The sequence below is a fragment of the Salvelinus fontinalis genome, chromosome 7 (assembly GCF_029448725.1).
Source record: "Salvelinus fontinalis isolate EN_2023a chromosome 7, ASM2944872v1, whole genome shotgun sequence".
Lineage (NCBI taxonomy): Eukaryota > Metazoa > Chordata > Actinopteri > Salmoniformes > Salmonidae > Salvelinus > Salvelinus fontinalis.
The window spans coordinates 16,109,401-16,120,465 of record NC_074671.1 but is presented as its reverse complement, the minus strand read 5'-3'; positions in this window follow the sequence as shown (position 1 = coordinate 16,120,465).

Here is an 11,065-nt window from a genome sequence, read left to right as displayed (position 1 = left end):
ACGTTAATTGCATTGAAACGGTGACAAACTGTGCTCAAAAATTGTTAGGGAATACACCTTAGCACTGCTACGGTTCATTCAGCCTCATTTACTGCCTTTTAAAAAATATAGCTGATATGGCAGACTTGCTTAAATATGGTTTCTACTGACAACTGAGATGTACAAATTATGGCACAAGATGCAATCTGTAATTTCGATTAAGACAATGAGCAAGCGACAACGTGCACCACCAAGTTAGAACAGTAGGCGATTTAAGAGGTGAAAATAGACCAAATTATTAGGGTGACGCACATTGAATGCTGTTTGGGTCTTTGCGTGTCAAAAAAGATAAACGTCATATAACACTATTTGACGCATTAAATAAGCTTTTAATTTGACACATCAAATAACACAATTCTATTATAGAATGTTGTGTGTGCTGAATTTGTACGTGCAAGCCAAGCACCACAACTACTAACGTTATGTGTTTACAATACCGTGTTGGTGAAAATAGACCAAATGATTAGGGTGAGGCACATGGGCTACTAACGGCTTACTACACAACATACACTTAGTATTAATTTCTTAGCTACAGTATACATTTCTCCCTTGCATATTTCATCATTTATGCAGGAGCATACAAGACATTTTTGGACTCATCTTGTGAAGGTGGCACAGCGGTCCTATGTGGGGCAAATTTTGCCATCAAACTTTGTCATCAAAGTCTGACATTCTCTGGATTTATGGTGGTAACTCAGAAAAAAACACAGCCACTCCATTGAATAGCAGCCCATGAGTGACAGAAAACTAAGACAATCATGACAGAAAAATGAGCCATTCAGGCACAACACTCTGTATTTTCTGCTGGCTTGCCCCACCACCTCTGAGCTAGGCTGAAACACCTACATTTTGGAGCTGCCTTACTCAAGAAAGCAAAAAAGAGACCATGTTTGTATGCGGCTTTATTAACTCAATTCCGTTGATTTTTATTAATTTTTACATTGTTTGCAAACTGATATGTGACACGTATTAATGCCAAAATAACAAGCAAAACAGCCAACCCCATTATTATTATTATTTATTTTTTGACCTACTAGTGTGGTGCTCAAAACGGGTGGGACTCTGCCCGGAATGACGAATGAATGAATGAATGAATGAATGAATGAATGAATGAATGAATGAATGACCACTGATCAGGGTGTTGTGGCAGAATTTGGGGTGAGCTGTTGTAACTTCTCAAGGGATATGTTCTGTGTTGGACTGTGATATTATGCCTTTCATAGACTCCTGGTATGTCTGCACCCTAACAGAAGGCCATTGTGTTCTGGAACTGTTGCTTGTATAAAGATCTGTTGTATAAACAATATGATAGTATGATCACCTCCCACTATATAAGGGACATGGAACCATTTACTCTGGGAGCTCCTTCCCTGACTGCGATCAGAGAGGGATCTACAGCTTGCAGCTGGTCCTATTTATTAAAGATTCACTATTATGATGCCAAATTCGTCTCTGCCTACTCTTTGGATCGAATTTTCCACAACATTTGGTGTCGTGACCCGGATGAGAGCAACCTGACTTTTTGACCCGTTTCGCTCGGCTTGAACCCAGACATCCCTCAGGCCGCAATTAATAAGATAAGAGCTTATTGAAAAATCTCTGTGAGGGACTGTCTGTTTTCCAGCTGAGCCCTAATGGTAAAATATCTCCTGTCCTCCTTATCCATGACATTTTGGGGTTCATTTTCCCTTTAAAAAAGAATCACTATTATGCAATTAAATTAGTCTCTGCCTAATCTTTAGATTGAATTTTCCACAACAAGGGTTTCATCTGTCTCTCTTTTTTCATCTCTCTGTCCTAGGATGAGGCAGCAGGCCAGATGTCAGGTATGTTGGTGGTTAATCAGTGTCTGAGGGAGATGCACCTGGGGAAGATGGGCATGACAGAGTGGAGTGGAAAGACTCACTGAAGCCCTGAGAACCAACTACACCCTCAAATACCTGGACCTAGGTTGACACGCCCCCCCCCCCCCCCCCCCCCCGCCCCCATAAGTGCACTCATAATTACTCACACCATACACCCCTCCTCTATTTCTCTCCTCTGCTCAGTAACCGTGTGACTCGTGGTGGGGCGTAGTGTCTCGCTGAGGTTCTGAAGAACAATGGAACCATGGAGATTCTGGACCTGGTGTCCATTCACATCAATGATGATGGTGTCCTCAGCCTCGGCCAGGCTATCGCCCTGCCCACCTGGTCCACTTGGACAGGAACCAGCTCCAACATATCCCGCCTGACATCTCCCACCACGCCAGCCTGTTCTCCACTTTAACCACAAGCGGCTGGCCACCGTGTGCCAGGAACTGGGATGCCTACTACGGTGCAGCTATGCTCCCTTGTCCTCAGCCACAACCCACTGGACCTCAGTCAGCTACGCTCCCTTGTCCTCAGCCACAACCCACTGGACCTCAGTCAGCTACGCTCTCCCTTGTCCTCAGCCACAACCCACTGGACCTCAGTCAGCTACGCTCCCTTGTCCTCAGCCACAACCCACTGGACCTCAGTCAGCTACGCTCCCTTGTCCTCAGCCACAACCCACTGGACCTCAGTCAGCTACGCTCCCTTGTCCTCAGCCACAACCCACTGGACCTCAGTCAGCTACGCTCCCTTGTCCTCAGCCACAACCCACTGGACCTCAGTCAACTACGCTCCCTTGTCCTCAGCCTCAGCCACAACCCACTGGACCTCAGTCAGCTACGCTCCCTTATCCTCAGCCACAACCCACTGGACCTCAGTCAGCTACGCTCCCTTGTCCTCAGCCACAACCCACTGGACCTCAGTCAGCTACGCTCCCTTGTCCTCAGCCACAACCCACTGGACCTCAGTCAGCTACGCTCCCTTGTCCTCAGCCTCAGCCACAACCCACTGGACCTCAGTCAGCTACGCTCCCTTGTCCTCAGCCACAACCCACTGGACCTCAGTCAGCTACGCTCCCTTGTCCTCAGCCACAACCCACTGGACCTCAGTCAGCTACGCTCCCTTGTCCTCAGCCTCAGCCACAACCCACTGGACCTCAGTCAGCTACGCTCCCTTGTCCTCAGCCACAACCCACTGGACCTCAGTCAGCTACACTCCCTCATCCTCAGCCTCAGCCACAACCCACTGGACCTCAGTCAGCTACGCTCCCTTGTCCTCAGCCACAACCCACTGGACCTCAGTCAGCTACCCTGCTGAAAAAAACTGCATAGGCCAGCCCAGATTTCAAGCTGGTCCATGCTGGTCAATGCTGGTCTGACCAACATGGTATAACTGGTTAGGCTGGCCGACTAGCTGGTCAAGCTGGTCTGTAAAAACAGGCCCAGCATTATCATATTTCCCAGTATTCTTTATTGCAGTTAGATTTCTTTGAATAGTTTTTTTCAATATCTGTGTTTTTGCATGTACATTGATTGTTTAATTTATCAATACATTTTTATTATGCTACACTAAGACAAATAACTTAAACGTTTCTAAACTAATGCACCTGTTGCTGATATTGTTGTTCCAGTTGAGGTGGTCTCGTTCACTCATCATTCCAACCCTGGCAGTCATTCTGAATGCAGATTGTGAATGAATAAAATATGTTAGATATCCCCACTCTGGCTGGATTCCAATCGGAATTAAACATCATTTTTCAAGCACACATATACACATTCACACCTAACTGTCTCCTCTCCCCCAGGTTTAAGGGAGTTGTATATACAGGATAACCATCTATCTGCTCTGCCCAGATCGCTTCCTCTCCTGCGCCACCTGATGGTTCTACAGTTGAATGACAACCCTCTGGTAGACCCTCCCTACCACGTCTGTCAGTTAGGCCTCAAGGCTGTAATGCTCTACCTAAAGGAGACTGGCCGCGAGCGCCGCAACGCCATACAGCTAATACACAAACACACTTACACGTCTTACACGTGCATGCAAATAATGGAGTTTTGTCACTCCCCTCATATGATGAGTAGTACCCTTGCCCTAGACCAGAGGTTCCCAAACTTTTTCACTCAGGGCCACCCTTCCAGCATTGGGGAACATCACGCGCCCCCCCCTGCATGCACGTGCCACGTCTATTTCTGTGGGCACAAGCACTGTTCATGACAAACTGTTCACACCCCTCTTATCGGTGGAGAGAATTTTGCAGGTTTAAAGCTTATTTCCTGCAATTCTACACATTTTTTGAGGGGGGGATCCCCACACATCCCCTGCCGAACCTCGCGCCCCCCACAGTTTTGGAACCACTGCTTAGACCTGAAGATCAGGCTGTAGCGTACTAACTATAACTAACACAATGTTGTGGTGCACAGGAGATCAAAGTTTGAACCAAGTTCGTCACACACATACGTACTGTACATTCTGTTTCTTTGTGGTCAGATCCAGGAGTGATGACGGGGGCTAAAGGTGCGGAGGGGCCTTGGAATGTTCAGAGAACTTGAGGAGAACAGAAGAGCGAGGGACTGGAGGAAAGAGGGAGAAGAAACTTGCAGTGAAGGAGAAAAATGTACCTGCCAGCAAGAAAAATAAATGAGAGGATTATGTTGTTGTTTCTTCTCTACTTTCAGCCTGCAGACTTATTACAGGCACACACATAAAGGAGGCAAACTTGTTATTCAAGTACCGGCACATCATGTATTCAAACAATCATCAGCATGTCAGAGTGAAGTCAAAGCCAACAGGTCAGATCAGTAGACTCACACTGTTAGTAGTTTGACAGATGGAATGTTCTTACTTTAATCAAAGTCATTTCCAGGGGGGTCATGTGCAGAAGGTATTGTGAAGGTGCTTTACTATCACAAGATTATTGTGTGCCTGATCTAAAAATACAATGTCAATAGCAAAGCCCTTAAATGTGTCAGACCATTATGTCAGCATTCAAGGTTTCAAGATATATAACTTTAAAAATACAGAAAAAACGCCGGTATGCTGTATTTTTGTATTTTGAAATATCTTGAAAACTTGATTGCTGACATACAACATGCAAAACATTTTGGGACTATATCACAATGGACAAATGAAACAAATACCAAAATATAGCTTTTGGGTGGAGTTTTCCTTTAGCCTTGTACAACTGTGTGTGTGTCTTTGTGTACTAACCCAGTTCCATTACATCAGTAGCAGTGTGGTCACAGTGAGCCAGACTCAGTCCTGCTGTCTGCTCGATTCCACAACTAGCTCTCACAGTCTCACATCGGAATTAGACTGACGTCCTGACGTCTTCAGACATCGAATACTGACTTGAATCACGGGTGACCTGGCTGCTCTTCACCAGCCTCTGGAAAAACACAACCCCAGCCCATGTCACATACACTCTGCTGGGTCAGTATAAACACCTGGGACACGACACAAACACCACAGATACATTTGCTTTTCATGTATTGTGTATAATGATGTGTATTTTAATGTGTATAGACCCCTTTCCAGTACACGACACACTGACGTCACGAACAGATGCGCGCAACTAAGGAAGCCATCGTCATATGCGCCCATTCAACATAGCCTAGATTTACGTTTTTATTACTTCTAAACAAAATAACTTTTTGGGGTTCTCATGCGCTTACAATAATGTTTTGATTATTGCTTGAACAGTCGCTAAGATTATATTTGGTTGTGATCTTTGAAAAATAACTATTTTGAATGCAGCAGATGTTAGCTAGAAGGAAATATCACTGACAGGCTGTAACAAAAGATAGCCAAAGAGCCATTTAACTGGTTGACGTTAAAGTGTTTTTTAAAAAGTATAATGCAGGTGAGGCATCGGCCTCGTGCGGCAATGTTTGCTAACATAGAAAGGGGTCTATACGGATGTGTAGTTTAATGCGTATATTTTATTTTGATGTGTATTGTTGTGCTAAACAGGGCTCATCTCTAAAATTACCTTGTTCTCAGCATCATCTCCCTGTCAAAATAAAGGTTCAAAAACAAAAAATATATTAAAAAATGTATCACACATTAAGTAATCCTAAAACACACTACAGCTCCAGTGAAATGGTTCTGACTATAGGCACTAAGTACTCATTCTGCTTATCAAGGTTCTCACACTCTTCTCAGCTGCTCTTATTCTCTCATCCTGTCCTCTTCTCAGCTGCTCTTATTCTCTCATCCTGTCCTCTTCTCACCTGCTCTTATTCTCTCATCCTGTCCTCTTCTCAGTTGCTCTTATTCTCTCATCATGTCCTCTTCTCAGCTGCTCTTATTCTCTCATCCTGTCCTCTTCTCAGCTGCTCTTATTCTCTCATCCTGTCCTCTTCTCACCTGCTCTTATTCTCTCATCCTGTCCTCTTCTCAGTTGCTCTTATTCTCTCATCATGTCCTCTTCTCACCTACTCTTATTCTCTCATCCTGTCCTCTTCTTAGCTGCTCTTATTCTCTCATCATGTCCTCTTCTCACCTACTCTTATTCTCTCATCCTGTCCTCTTCTCACCTGCTCTTATTCTCTCGTCCTGTCCTCTTCTCAGCTGCTCTTATTCTCTCATCATGTCCTCTTCTCAGCTGCTCTTATTCTCTCATCCTGTCCTCTTCTCAGCTGCTCTTATTCTCTCATCCTGTCCTCTTCTCAGCTGCTCTTATTCTCTCATCATGTCCTCTTCTCACCTACTCTTATTCTCTCATCCTGTCCTCTTCTCACCTGCTCTTATTCTCTCGTCCTGTCCTCTTCTCAGCTGCTCTTATTCTCTCATCATGTCCTCTTCTCAGCTGCTCTTATTCTCTCATCCTGTCCTCTTCTCACCTGCTCTTATTCTCTCATCCTGTCCTCTTCTCACCTGCTCTTATTCTCTCATCCTGTCCTCTTCTCACCTGCTCTTATTCTCTCATCATGTCCTCTTCTCACCTGCTCTTATTCGCTCATCCTGTCCTCTTCTCACCTGCTCTTATTCTCTCATCATGTCCTATTCTCAGCTGCTCTTATTCTCTCATCATGTCCTCTTCTCACCTGCTCTTATTCTCTCATCATGTCCTCTTCTCACCTGCTCTTATTCTCTCATCCTGTCCTCTTCTCACCTGCTCTTATTCGCTCATCCTGTCCTCTTCTCACCTGCTCTTATTCTCTCATCCTGTCCTCTTCTCAGCTGCTCTTATTCTCTCATCCTGTCCTCTTCTGACCCGTTTCCTCTCCTTCGTCTCTCTGTGTCCTCAGGAGTCCCTCTGCTCTACGCTTGGCGGGACAGGAAGCGGACGGACGTTGACATCCTGTTTGAGGTTGTGCGTTTCTGTCACGATCGTGTGGAGGATTGACAGACCAAAACGCAGCATTTGGAAAATAAGCCATCTTCCTTTTATTTATGACGAAGGCAAAACGAAACAAAACACTTACACACTAAACAAAACAATAAAACGACCGTGAAGCTATGAACGTCGTGCACATACAGGCTACAAACGTATAACATAGACAATTACCCACATCAAACGAAAGCCTATGGCTACCCTAAATATGGCTCCCAATCAGAGACAACAGAAATCAGCTGTCTCTAATTGGGAACCCATTCAGGCAACCATAGACTCTCCTAGACAACTACACCAACATAGACACAGCTAGACACATGCACTCAACACAAACCCATACACTACACCCAACACCCCCTTTACCATATAACCACCCAAAACCGATAAAACACAAACATTCCCCATGTCACACCCTGACCTAACTAAAATAATAAAGAAAACAAATAATACTAAGGCCAGGGCGTGACATAACCCCCCCCCTTAAGGTGCGAACTCCGGGCGCACCAGCACACAGTCTAGGGGAGGGTCTGGGTGGGCTTCCTTCCACGGTGGCGGCTCCGGCACTGGTCGTGGTCCCCACCCCACCACAGTCACTAACCGCCTCCTTAGCTTCCTCCAAATGACCCCCCTCCACATTAACTCCCCACTGCATAAAGGGGCAGTTCCGGACTAAGGGGCAGCTCCGGACTAAGGGGCAGCTCCGGACTAAGGGGCAGCTCCGGACTAAGGGGCAACTCCGGACTAAGGGGCAGTACTAGGGTAAGGGGCAGTACCAGGATAAGGGAGAGCACCAGGATAAGGGGCAGCTACGGACTGAGGAACGGCAGCTCCGGACTGAGGAACGGCAGCTCCGGACTGAGGAACGGCAGCTCCGGACTGAGGAACGGCAGCTCCGGACTGAGGAACGGCAGCTCCGGACTGAGGAACGGCAGCTCCGGACTGAGGGACTGCAGCTCCGGACTGAGGGACTGCAGCTCCGGACTGAGGGACTGCAGCTCCGGACTGAGGGACTGCAGCTCCGGACTGAGGGATGGCCCATGGCTGGCTGACGGATCTGGCTGCTCATGGCTGGCTGACGGATCTGGCTGCTCATGGCTGGCTGACGGATCTGGCTGCTCATGGCTGGCTGACGGATCTGGCTGCTCATGGCTGGCTGACGGATCTGGCTGCTCATGGCTGGCTGACGGATCTGGCTGCTCATGGCTGGCTGACGGATCTGGCTGCTCATGGCTGGCTGACGGATCTGGCTGCTCATGGCTGGCTGACGGATCTGGCTGCTCATGGCTGGCTGACGGATCTGGCTGCTCATGGCTGGCTGACGGATCTGGCTGCTCATGGCTGGTTGGCGGCTCTGGCTGCTCCTGTCTGGTTGGCGGCTCTGGCAGATCCTGTCTGGTTGGCGGCTCTGGCAGATCCTGTCTGGTTGGCGGCTCTGGCAGATCCTGTCTGGTTGGCGGCTCTGGCAGATCCTGACTGACGACTGGCTCTAGCGGCTCCTGACTGACTATCGGCTCTGACGGCTCGGGACAGACGGGCGGCTCTAATGGCTCGGGACAGACGGATGGCTCAGACGGCGCTGGGGAGACGGATGGCTCAGACGGCGCTGGGGAGACGGATGGCTCAGACGGCGCTGGGGAGACGGATGGCTCAGATGGCGCTGCGGAGACGGATGGCTCAGACTGCTCCTGTCTGGCGGAAGGCTCTGGCTGCTCCTGTCTGGCGGAAGGCTCTGTAGGCTCATGGCAGACGGGCAGCTTTGCAGGCTCATGGCAGACAGGCAGTTCATGCGCCGTTGGGCAGACGGCAGACTCTGGCCGGCTGAGACGCACTGTAGGCTTGGTGCGTGGTGTCGGAACTGGAGGCACCTGACTGAGGACACGCACTTCAAGCCTAGTGCGGGGAGAAGGAACAGGGCATACTGGACCCTGGGAGCGCACATTAGGCCTAGTGCGTGGTGCCGGAACTGGTGGTACCGGGCTGGGGACACGCATCTCAGGGCTAGTGCGGGGAGAAGGAACAGGGCATACTGGACCCTGGGAGCGCACATTAGGCCTAGTGCGTGGTGCCGGAACTGGTGGTACCGGACTGGGGACACGCATCTCAGGGCTAGTGCGGGGAGCAGCAACAGGACGCACAGGACTCTGGGGACACACAGGAGGCTTGGTGCGTGGTTTAGGCACTGGTGGTAAAGGGCTGGAGACACGCACCATAGGGCTAGTGCGTGGAGGAGGCACTGGTTGTACTGGGCTGGGGACTGTCACAGGAGAGTTAGTACGTGGGACTAATACAGGAGGTGCAGGACTAGGGAGGCGTACAGGAGGCCTGGTTCGTGGGACTGTCATTCCCAGACGGTTAGCACGCACATCAGGACGAGCATGGAGAGCTGACTCAGGTAACCTCACATCCCGCACACGCTCTGTCGGGCGGATCTTGTGCCTCACGCACCAACACAGCAGCTCCCTCATTTCACTCTCTTCCAACCTCCCCAATAAATCCTTAACAGTCTCTGTATCCTTCCCATTGCTCACCTCCAATATCAGCCCGACTGGCTCAGGTTCCCTCTTAGAGTCCTCACGGGTAGCACGGGAAGTTGACGCAGATCTCCCATCTGGACTCGCCACACTCCCCATGAGCCCCTCCCCAAGAAATTTTTGGGTATTACTCACGGGTCTCCAGCCTTGCTTCCGTGCTGCCTCCTCATATCGCCTCCTCTCGGCTTTCGCTGCCTCCAGCTCTTCACGAGGGAGGCGATATTCTCCCGGTTGAGCCCAAGGTCCCTTACCATCCAGTATCTCCTCCCATGTCCAAGAATCCTGTGTAGGTGGGTCCTGTTGCCGCTTTACATGCCGCTTGGTCCTGTATTGGTGGGTAATTCTGTCACGATCGTGTGGAGGATTGACGGACCAAAACACAGCATTTGGAAAATAAGCCATCTTCCTTTTATTTATGACGAAGGCAAAACGAAACAAAACACTTACACACTAAACAAAACAATAAAACGACCGTGAAGCTATGAACGTCGTGCACACACAGGCTACAAACGTATAACATAGACAATTACCCACATCAAACGAAAGCCTATGGCTACCCTAAATATGGCTCCCAATCAGAAACAACAGAAATCAGCTGTCTCTAATTGGGAACCCATTCAGGCAACCATAGACTCTCCTAGACAACTACACCAACATAGACACAGCTAGACACATGCACTCAACACAAACCCATACACTACACCCAACACCCCCTTTACCATATAACCACCCAAAACCGATAAAACACAAACATTCCCCATTTCACACCCTGACCTAACTAAAATAATAAAGAAAACAAATAATACTAAGGCCAGGGCGTGACAGTTTCCTGCAGATCTGGTTCATGATGGTGAACCAGCCCGCCCCCTCTGGACATCTGGCCAATCACAAACAGACATGAGCAGGCATTTTATCAATCCCACATTGATGGTTTCCACTAGCTTCTACATCCACAAAGTCCAATTCCACAGCCACAAAATCAAAATTGGCTACAAAAATATGCTTTTTGGTCTTAATTTAAGCTTCAGGTTAAGCATAAGGTTTGCAGTGTGTTTAAGGTTAGGGCTATTAAGATTAGGGCTATTTTTAAAATCAAACTGACCCCTGTCCCTTACCCTCATCCCCCCACCCAGCTCTGGAGAGCTACAGGGTGTGCAGGATTTCGTTCCAGCCCAGCTCTAGCACACATACTATTCACTCAAGGAATTATGTATGAGACCAGGAATGATGTATGGCTGTAACCACTGATCATTCAGATGTTCTAATCTCATTCAAAAATCTTATTATAACTTAACCATCAGTAGGAC